This window comes from Balaenoptera musculus, chromosome 2 (genome assembly GCF_009873245.2).
Source record: "Balaenoptera musculus isolate JJ_BM4_2016_0621 chromosome 2, mBalMus1.pri.v3, whole genome shotgun sequence".
Lineage (NCBI taxonomy): Eukaryota > Metazoa > Chordata > Mammalia > Artiodactyla > Balaenopteridae > Balaenoptera > Balaenoptera musculus.
Window position 1 is genome coordinate 8977373 of NC_045786.1, and position 11676 is coordinate 8989048.

Below are 11676 nucleotides of genomic sequence, written 5' to 3' on the forward strand. Positions count from 1 at the left end.
AAAAGGCTACATGGCGGTTTTGTACAGAGTTGCATGTTTCTCTACTTAATCTTATCTTCATTGACTCCCCGAATGCTATTTCTGAAAGATTATAAATCTCACATTCCCTATTCAAAATCTTTTCCTTTTAATATACTTAAAAATCTCTGGCTTCTAAACAGTCTATCATATATTGACTGATAAAGTAAAACAACAACTGAATAATTCATACAGGCAAATCTGCCTTGGGAGTAAAAAAAAAAGAGGTTTATTTTGGCTAAGATGACTCTAATTGGCAGTCTTCATTGAAAATTTTGCAGACGATATACCTTTTAATGTGGTAGCAAAAAAAAAAAAAAAAAATCAAGAAAACCTTAAGTGCAATGAAAGGCATTTGTTTGTAAAAACTCTGCTTTAGTTAATGTATTTTGTCCTTAGAGTCTAAAAGGCAGTTCTCTTCTTGTCTTCTACTCAAACAGAAAAACACAGCAACATTCCCATGTTACTGACATTAGAATGACTGAAACCAAGAACTGAAAGACTGAGTGCTTTGTTGTGATGTGTGTAAAAACTTCAACCTATCAAAATGGGCTCGGAATCATTGCCTCTAGCAGAGCAGTTTTTTTTGTTTGTTTGTTTGTTTGTTGTCTGTTTGATGCTTCCTGGGCTGCTAGCATTTTTGTCATTTAGTTTCCACCCTCAGAGCCCCCCCACCCCACCTTACTTTTTCTGTCTCCTGCATGTGCTTGTCAGCACAGCTGCAAGGGAGCAAAGGTTGCACTTCCTCTCCTCCTTGTCTTCCTAAACATCAGAATTGTGCAGTGAAATCATACCCTTTGCTCTGTTGTTTAGAAAGGAAACCAAGTTCCCAAGTCCAGGCTTTCCCGAGGTGACAGTACACAGGTAGGTGGAGTGGACTTGCGATATAATCAGACTAATCAAATCCCATATCGCCTGGGTGGGTGACCTACAAACTGGAGAATAATTATATTACAGAGATTGTCCCGCAGGAGTGAGAGTTCTGAGTCCCATATCAGACCCCCCAGCCTGTGGGTCTAGCACTGAGAACAGCCTCCAGAGCATTTGGCTTTGAAAGTCAGCAGAGCTTGATTTCAGGAGCTCCACAGGACTGGGGGAAACAGAGACACCACTCTTGGAGGTGCACACAAGGTCTTGTGTGCACTGGGACCCAAGGCAAAAGCAGTGACTTCATAGGAGTCTGGGCCAGACATACTGCTGGTCTTGGAGGGTCTCCTGGGGAAGTGGGGGACAGCTGTGGCCCACCCTGAGGACATAGACACTGGTGGTGTACATGTCAAGGAGGATTCATCTGCTTGAGTTCTCCTGGAGGCTGACATTTTGGCACCAAGACCTGGTCCCTACCTGTAGCCTGTAGGTTTCAGTGCTGGGATGCTTCAGACCAAACAAAAAACTGGGCAGGGACACAGCCCCACCCATCAGCAGACAGGCTGTCTAAAGACTTCCTGAGCCCACAGGTGCCTCTAGACACATCCCTTGACATGGCTTTGTCCACCAGAGGCCCAAGACCCAGCTCCACCCACCAGTGGGCAGGCACTAGTCCTTCCCACCAGGAGGCCTGCACAAGTCTCTAGACCAGCCTCACTCAGCAGGGAGCAAACAGCAGAAGCAAGAAAACTACAATCCCGTAACCTGTGGAACTTAGTCTGCAAACACAGGTCAGAAGCTACCCTGCCTGGGTCACTGGCCCTTGGGTGACGAGAGGGGAGTGCATTGCTGGGACGCAAAGGACATCTCCTACAGAGAGCCACTTCTCCAAGGTCAAGAAACATAACTAACCTTCCACATACATAAAAATACAAGCAGAAATTTAGACAAAATTAGATGGGAAAGGAATATGGTCCAGACAAAGGAACAAGATAAAACCCCAGAAGAACAACTACATAAAGTGGAGATAGGCAATCTACCTGAGAAAGAGTTCAGAGTAATATTCGTAAAGATGATTCAAGAACTCAGGAAAAGAATGGATGCACAGAGTAAGAAGTTATAAGAAGTTTTTAACAAAGAGTTAGAAAATATAAAGAACAACCAAACAGAATTGAAGAATATAATAACTGAAATGAAAAATACACTAGAAGGAATCAATAGCAGAATAAATGAGGCAGAAGAATGGATAAGTGATGTGGAAGACAGAATGGTGGAAATCTCTGCTGCAGAATAGAATAAAGAAAAAAAAAAGAATGAAAAGAAGTGAGGACAGTTTAAAAGGCCCTTGGGACAACACCAAATGCACTAATATTTGCATTATAGGGATCCCAGAAGGAGAAGAGAGAGAGAAAAGGCCTGAGAAAATATTTGAAGAAATAATAGCTAAAAAAACTTCCCTAACATGGGAAAGGAAACTGTCACCCAAGCCCAGGAAGTGCAGAGAGTTCCATACAGGATTAACTCCAGGAGGAACACACCAAGACACACAGTAATCAAACTGACCAAAACTAAAGATAAAGAGAAAATATTAAAAGCAACAAGGGAAAAGCAACAAATAACATATAAGGGAATCCCTATAAGGTTATCAGCTGATTTTATCAGCTGAGTTTCAACAGAAACTCTGCAGGCCAGAAGGGAGTGGCATGATATATTTAAAGTGATGAAAGAGAAAAACCTACAACCAAGAATACTCTACCCAGGAAGGCTCTCATTCAGATTTGACAGAGAAATGAAAAACTTTACAGACAAGCAAAAGCTAAAAGAATTGAGCACCATCAAACCAGCTTTACAACAAATGCAAAAGGAACTTCTCTAGGTGGAAAAGAAAAGGCCACAACTAAAATAAGAAAATTATGAAATGGGAAAGCTCACCAGTAAAGGCAAATATACAGTAAAGGTAGGAAATCATCCACACACAAATATATCAAAGCCAGGAATCATGACAGGAGGAGAGTACAAATGCAGGGTATCTAAAATGTGTTTGAAATTAGGAGATCAGGGACTTAAAACTAGCATGTATAAATATAGACTCCTATACAAAAACCTCATGATAACTGCAAAACAAAAATCTATAATAGATAGACACACAAAAAAGAAAAAGGAATCCAAACATAACACTAAAGATAGTCATCAAATCAGAAGAGAAGAAAACAAAAGAAGAAAGGGGAAAAAAGACCTACAAAAACAAATCCAAAACAATTAACAAAATGGTAATAGAAATATACATATCAATAATTACCTTAAATGTAAATGGACTGAATGCTAGCTACAACCAACACAGACTGGCTGAATGGTTACAAAAACAAGATCCATATATTTGCTGCCTACAAGAGGCTCACTGCAGATCTAGAGACACATATGGACTGAAAGTGAGGGGATGGAAAAAGGTATTCCATGCAAATGGAAATCAAAAGAAAGCTAGAGTAACAATACTCATATCATACAAAATAGAGCTTAAAATAAAGACTGTTACAAGAGACAAAGAAGGACACTACATAATGATCAAAGGATCAATCCAAGAAGAAGATATAACAATTGTAAACATATATGTACCCAACACAGGAGCACCTCAATATATAAGGCAAATGTTAACAGACATAAAAGGAGAAATTGACAGTAACACAATAATAGTGGGGGACTTTAACACCCCACTTACATCAATGGACAGAACATACAGACAGAAAATCAATAAAGAAACACAGGCCTTAAATGACACTTTAGATCAGATGGACTTAATTGATATTTATAGAGCATTCCATCCCAAAATGGCAGAATACACATTCTTTTCAAGTGCACATGGAACACTGTCCAGGATAGATCACATGCTGGGCCAAAAAGCATAGCTCAGTAAATTGTGTTTCCGACCACAACACTATGAGACTAAAAATCAACTACAAGAAAAAAACTGCAGAAAAACACAAACACGTGGAGGCTAAACAATATGCTACTAAACAGCCAGTGGATCACTGAAGAAGTCAAAGAGAAAATAAAAAATACCTAGAGACAGATGAAAACAAAAACATGATGATCCAAAACCTATGGAATGCAGGAAAAGAAGTTCTAAGAGGGAAGTTTATAGTGATACAAACTTACCTCAGGAAGCAAGAAAAATCTCAAATAAACAACCTAACCTCATGCCTAAAGCAACCAGAGAAAGAAGAACAAACAAAACCCAAAGTTAGTAGAAGGAAAGAAATCATAAAGATCAGAGCAGAAATAAATGAAATAGAGGCTAAAAAAAATAGAAAAGATCAGTGAAACTATAAGCTGGTTCTTTGAAAAGATAAACAAAATTGATAAACCTTAGCCAGACTTATCAAGAAAAAAAGGAAGAGGGCCCAAATCAGTAAAATCAGAAATGAAAAAGGAGAAGTTACAACTGACACCAAGGAAATACAAAGGATCATAGGAGACTACTACGAGCAACTATATGCCAATAAAATGGACAATCTAGAAGAAATGGACAAATTCTTTTTTAAAAAATTTATTTATTTTATCTTATTTATTTTTGGCTGCGTTGGGTCATCATTGCTGCATGCAGGCTTTCTCTAGTTGCAGCGAGTGGGGGCTACTCTTTGTTGCGGTGCGCAGATTTCTCATTGTGGTGGCTTCTCTTGTTGCAGAGCACAGGCTCTAGGCACACGTGCTTAGGTAGTTGTGGCATGCAGGCTCAGTAGTTGTGGCACATGGGCTTAGTTGCTCCACGGCATGTGGAATTTTCCTGGACCAGGGATCAAACCCGTGTCCCCTGCATTGGCAGGCATATTCTTAATCACTGCGCCACCAGGGAAGTCCCTGGACAAATTCTTAGAAAGGTACAATCTCCCAAGACTTAGTCAGGAAGAAATAGAAAATATGAACAGACTAATTACCAGTACTCAAATTGAATCAGTTATTTAAAAAACTCTCAACAAGAAAAATCCCAGGACCAGATGGCTTCACAAGTGAATTCTACCAAATATTTAGAGAAGAGTTAGCACCTACCCTTCTGAAACTATTCCAAAAAATTGCACAGGAAGGAACACTTCCAAACTCATTCTATGAGGTCACCATCACCCTGATACCAAAACCAGACAAAGATATCACAAAAAAAGAAAATTACAGGTCAATGTCACTGATGAACATAGATGCAAAAATCCTCAACAAAATACTAGCAAACTGACTCCAGCAAGAAATTAAAAGATCAGACACCATGATTAAGTGGGATTTACCCCAGAGATGCAAGGATTTTTCAATATCTGTAAATCACTTGATGTGATACACCACAGTAACAAACTGAAGAATAAAAAGTATATGATCATCTGAATAGATGCAGAGAAAGTTTTTGATAAAATTCAACATCCATTTATGATAAAAGCTCTCCAGAAAGTAGGCATAGAGGGAATATACCTCAATATAATAAAGGCAATATATGACAAACCCACAGCTAACATCATACTTAATGTTGAAAAGCTGAAAGCATTTCCTCTAAGATCAGGAACAAGACAAGGATGTCCAATTTCATCACTTTTATTCAACATAGTTTTGGAAGTCTTATCCACAGCGATCAGAGAAGAAAAAGAAATAAAAGGAATCCAAATTGGAAAGGAAGAAGTAAAACTGTCACTGTTTGCAGATGACATGATGCTATACATAGAAAATCCTAAAGATGCTACCAGAAAACTACTAGAAATCATCAATGAATTTGGTAAAGTTGCTGGATACAAAATTAATATACAGAACTCTGTTGCATTTCTATACACTAACAATGAAATATCAGAAAGAGAAATTAAGGAAATAATCCCATTTACCATTGAATCAAAAAGAATAAAATACCTAGGAATAAACCTATCTAAGGAGGCAAAAGACTTGTATTCTGAAAACTATAAGACACTGATGAAAGAAATTGAAGACAACACAAACAGATGGAAAGGTATACCGTGTCTTTGGATTGAAAGAATCAATATTGTTAAGATGACCATACTACCCAAGGCAAACTATAGACTCAATGCAATTCCTATCATTACCAATGGCATTTTTCACCCAACTAGAACAAAAAATTAAAAAATTTGTATGGAAACACAAAAGATCATGAATAGCCAAAACAATCTTGAGAAAGAAGACTGAGCTTGAGAAATTACACTCCCAGACTTCAGATTATACTACAAAGCTACAGTCATCAAAACAATAATGGTACTGGCAGAAAAGCAGACATATAGATCAATGGAACAGAATAGAGATCCCAGAAATAAACCCACACACTTATGGTCAATTAATCTATGACAAAGGAGGCAAGGATATACAGTTGAGAAAAGACAGTCCCTTCAGTAAGTGGTGCTGGGAAACCTGGACAGCTACATGGAAAAGAATGAAATCAGAACGTTCTCTAGCACCATATCCAGAAATAAACTCAAAATGGATTAAAGACCTAAATGCAAGATTGGATACTATAAAACTCCTAGAGGAAAACATAGGCAGAATACTCTTTGACATAAACCACAGCAGTAATTTTTTGGATCCATCTCCTAGAGTAATGGAAATAAAAACAAAAATAAACAAATGGGACTTAATTAAACTTAAAAGCACTTGCACAGCAAAGGAAACCATAAACAAAATGAAAAGACATCCTACAGACTGGGAGAAAATATTTGCAAATGATGCTACTGACAGGGATTATTTTCCAAAATATACAAACAGCCCATACAGCTAATATCAACAAACAAACAAACAAACAAAAAACAAAAAACCCAATCCAAAAATGGGTAGAAGACCTAAATAGACATTTCTCCAAAGAAGACATACAGATGGCCAACAAGCACATGGAAAGATGCTCAGTATTGCTAATTATTAGAGAAATGCCGATAAAAACTACAATGAGATATCACCTCACATCAGTCAGAATGGCTATCATTAAAATGTCTACATAAATGCTCGAGTGAGGGAGTCTGGGGGAGAATGAATACATGTATACGTATGGCTGAGTCACTCTGCTGTGCACCTGAAACTATCACAACATTGTTAATCGGCTATACTCCAATATAAAATAAAAAGTTAAAAAAAATGTTCGAGTGGGTGTGGAGAAAAAGGAACCTCCTACTCTGTTGGTGGGAATGTAAATGGTACAGCCACTATGGAGAACAGTATGGCGTTTCCTTAAAAAAAAAAAAAAATAGAGTTACCATATGATCCTGCAATCCCACTACTGGGCATATATCTGGACAAAATTATAATTAAAAAACTACAAGTACCCCAATGTTCACTGCAGCACTATTTACAACAGCCAAGACACGGAAGCAACCTAAATGTTCGTCGACAGATGAATGGATAAAGATCTGGTACATGTATACAATGGAGTATTGATCAGCCATTAAAAAAAGGATGAAATAATGCCATTTGCAGCTACATGGACGGACCTAGAGATGATCATACTAAACAAAGTAAGTCAGGGAAAGACAAATATCGTATGATATCACTTATAAGTGGAATCTAAAACAAATCGTACAAATGAACTTACTTACAAAACAGAAACAGACTCACATACATAGAAAAGAAACTTATGGCTACCAAAAGGGGGAGAGATAAATCAGAGTTTGGGATTAACATATACACACTACTATATATAAAATAGGTAAACAACAAGGACCTACTGTATAGCACAGAGAACTCTATTCAATATTCTGTACTAACCTATAATGGAAAAGATTGAAAAAGAAAAAATATTTATATAAAACTGAATCACTTTGGTGTACACCTGAAACTAAGACAATATTGTAAATTAACTATACTTCAATTAAAAATATTAAAAAATACACAGGGAACCAAAAAGCACACTTTCCATACTTAACAAATAAAAATATATACATACATTAAAAAAAAAGAAAATGATCTCTAAATGAGTCTGCATCCCTGAAAGAAAACATGAACATGCCTACCTACCCACATTTTCACTAATATTTGTTATGCTGCAACTTTCTAAAATTTATTAATGTGTCTGTAAAGTGTTATTTTGTGTTGCTCACCTGATTATATATGTTTTAATCCATTAGTGTTGTCCCTACCTTGAAATACCTATTCATACTCCTTGTTCTCTATTCTGTTGGATTTCCCAAATTTTTTCTCATTAGTATTAAAAGAATTCCTTAAACAGGAATCATTTCTGTTATAGAAAGGGATAATGTGTGTCAAAGATTTCTAATTTATTTTCAAAACTTTCTCTCCCCTTTTTCTTATAGAAACTGGAACAATATTTTTAGCTGACAACATTATCATTCAGGTAAAGACTATATTCCTCAGCCTCCCTTGCAGCTCAATGTGGCCATGGAACTTAAATTAGAGAAGGTAAGATAAGGGCAGAATTGTTGTGTGTCTGTGATTTCCCAGAGTTGGTAGTTGTGTTTCCTCAAAGGCACATTTGGCCATAAGTAAATGAGGCATATTCTAGCTGGAGCTGGAGAAATATGGTTCCTGATAACTCATGAAGTGGAGTTGCCACACCAAACCTGGATGGCCAACTTAACGTCTAATTTTATATGAGCAAGAAATACACTTGTTGAATTCACTGTTATCTTGAGTGTTATCTGTCACTTGTAAATGAACACGATTCTAAGTAACTGAGGTGATGACATACATGTAGTCTATAAATAGAGATTGTAGAGGAATATCATAAATCATATGTGTATTGTCACCTTGCCAGTCATGAATCAATTAAGGTTTTTTTAACTTTCACGTTTAAGTACTTTGACTATAGTGTTTGACGCGTGTTTCTATTTTTTTCTTTGTCAGATTTGAGACCAGTAAGTGGGCTGCTGAACGAAACAAGCAGAGCTCTTCTCCTGAGCGTGCGGTGTGTCTGGATTCACGTCACTGCGCAGGATCAGTGTCGTTTGCGACACCGAGAACACAGGAGAAAAGAGAAATAAAGACACAGCTCTCAATGCTAACATGAGTATTTCCCTAAATTTAAGTGAACAGGAAAATATAGGTATAAATTAGAAACAGGGAGTCCAAAAACAGTCTTTTAAATGAGGTCACATAAACTATGTGGAAAATTCATTTAAAATGTTGAACTCTGTCCACAGTTGTGTGCGCCTCTGCACAGCAGGTCTTCTTTCTTGAAGGGCAATGCATTTCCTATGAGTTTTTTCTTTCTCCTTTCTCAGAAGCTTCATGTGAAAGCAGAAAACTCACAGGAAGTCATCTGGAGACTGACCCGGTGCTTTTCTCCACCGCCATGTCACTAAGGCACTGCACCAGCGGACCCTGTGCCAGTGTAGACAGCTGGGTTCCCATCTTCAGTTGAGGGAGGACAGGGGGAAGGCAGGCATGATGAAAATCTTCTTCAAATCACTTGCTTAAGGAATACATTTAACATTCAAACAAAAAGAAGTTGGAGATCTTACAGAAACATGTTGGACCACATATCAAGCTTATATCAGTTTTAAATGTTTGAAGATGTGTACAGATCTATGAATCTACTTTCATCAAAAGTATTGCTTTGGTTGTAGTGGTCAGCAGTATTCTTTTATGAGGTGGCATTATTCTTAAGCAACTATCATCTTAGATTCTTAGCCTTCTTCACTTTTAACAGCTCAACACATCTTCCAAGTAGTCCTTGAAATATTTTTTCTGGTTTGGCTATTAATTTAGATGACGTCTATGGCCCCTTTCAACTCTGAAACTCTCTGATCTGGATCCATTGGGTTGAATCATGTCTAAGGAAGCCAAGGTCATCCAATGACTTCACCCGGGTCCTTTTCCCTGGTCTCTGGTACTAAAGTTGGCTGGTCATTTTGAAAATGCTTGACAAATGCCTCAGGCTTCCTACCCTGCTAATGCAGGGTCAATCATTATTAATAATAGAAATGACATTGTTTTGTTTTATTCAATGGTGTTAACTTAGCAAACATTTATTGAGCACCTCTTCTGGGCAAGACATTAAGGAATATACAAAATTATAATAAATGATCTTGACCTTAAGAAGCTTAAGGAAAATATGACATATTCACAAATCACCACAAATTAAGGCATTAATATAATAATACAATAAGAGAAGAGAGGAAACTATTTTTGTAAACATGTTCTACGGGATGGAACATTTGGACCTTTAAAGGTGGCTCAAATTTCAAAAAGTAAGGTACCTCTGACTGAAAGGCTTTAGTTGATATATTAAAGCCTTCTAGTCAGAGGTACTAGCAGAAAAAGTAGTTTTGAGGTAAGGATAAGAATTTTCAAAACATGTTTTCCTTCAGATTTTATAAAAGTACATTTATCCATTAAAAGTGAAGTGCTTATCTAAGCGAACATTTTGTGAAAGAATTAATCAAGCTCAGAAAACTCATTCTTCAATCTTACCGCAGATATGAATCATTGTAATTTAATTATTTAAGTAACTACTGTTATTAATTATTGCCTTTTTTTGGTGAAGGACAGCACTTTATAGAATACCTAGTTTACTTATTACCTTAAGGATCATCCAATAAGCATTTATGAAGTTTTATCTTTTTTGTCTTCAGTGGTGTTTCTCAAACTACCCATTGTGAAGGCCTATTACATTTTGTAAAATGTAATAAAAATACTGTGGCAATGTCATACTGCTACAAAATTTTCCAAATTCATACTCGCAGTTACTGCACAAATTAGTTGCAGATTAGTACATGCTGTCTTAGTACTATTTAAATGACTACATTAAGTAATGAGTTGATGCAAAAGAAATAAAAAGATATTGTCACCATCACAGATGTGACCAAGTGGAAAATACAGCATAAGGCACAAGTGCTAAAGAGAGATGAGAACGGGAAGAAATAAAGACAACTAACATTTTAAAACTAGGCCTTGTGGGATGGGTAGAATCTGAAAAGAAACAACATTCTAAGTGAAGGAAACGAAGCAATGCTTTGTGTTGGAGGGGAGCATGGGGTTTGGACTACAATAAAGGGTCATTTTCCACCAGATGCTTTAGAAATCAAGGACCTCTAAGTGCTGTCATGACACAAAAAACTGTTCAGGACCCCAGTTTCTGAACTTAGGCTCAAATACTGCTTAGTTCATGGACCTCACAGCCTCGCCCTCATGGTCCTCAATGTGCAGCTTCACTGTGGAAAGAGGTCTGCAGGCAGATGAGGGTGAGTTTATTTCATGCTTCGCTCTCTCCAATACAGTTTCACATTCAGAATATAAAGAAAGACAGACAAAAAGCTAGCCCAAACTTCTTTTAAATTATGGTCCATTTCATACTAAAAGTTATACAATGCTTATAACAAACTTTGTTTTAAAAAGTATATTCAACAAACCTTGCGTGTAAAACAATGAAAGCCCTTTGCCTACAAAATATAAAAGGATTTACAATGAAGTACTCTTACCAGTAAATCTGGAAAATATTCCTGTAGTTCACTGGCTTGACTTAAACCATAGGGTGTCTAAGACTCATGGCTTCTTCTTACCACCAAGTGGCAGCAAAACCCAGGTGATGACACAGGTATACTAAGGGGAGGTTTTCACACTATACTTTTAAAAGGAACTGACGTGAGATTGGATTTTAAACTTCCACATTAAGAATAGAGGATGGGAAGGAAGAGGGAGAGACAGAATGACGCAGAGAGATCTGAATAAAATATTTGCTTTACCACTCATCTTTAAAAATGACATGGAATGCCAATTTCAAGATCGCTTAATCTTTAAAACCACTGCATCTGAACACTGTCATTACAAGCATGCTGACTGTCAGTTCCCTGTGGTAGGTCTCCCCTCTTGCCT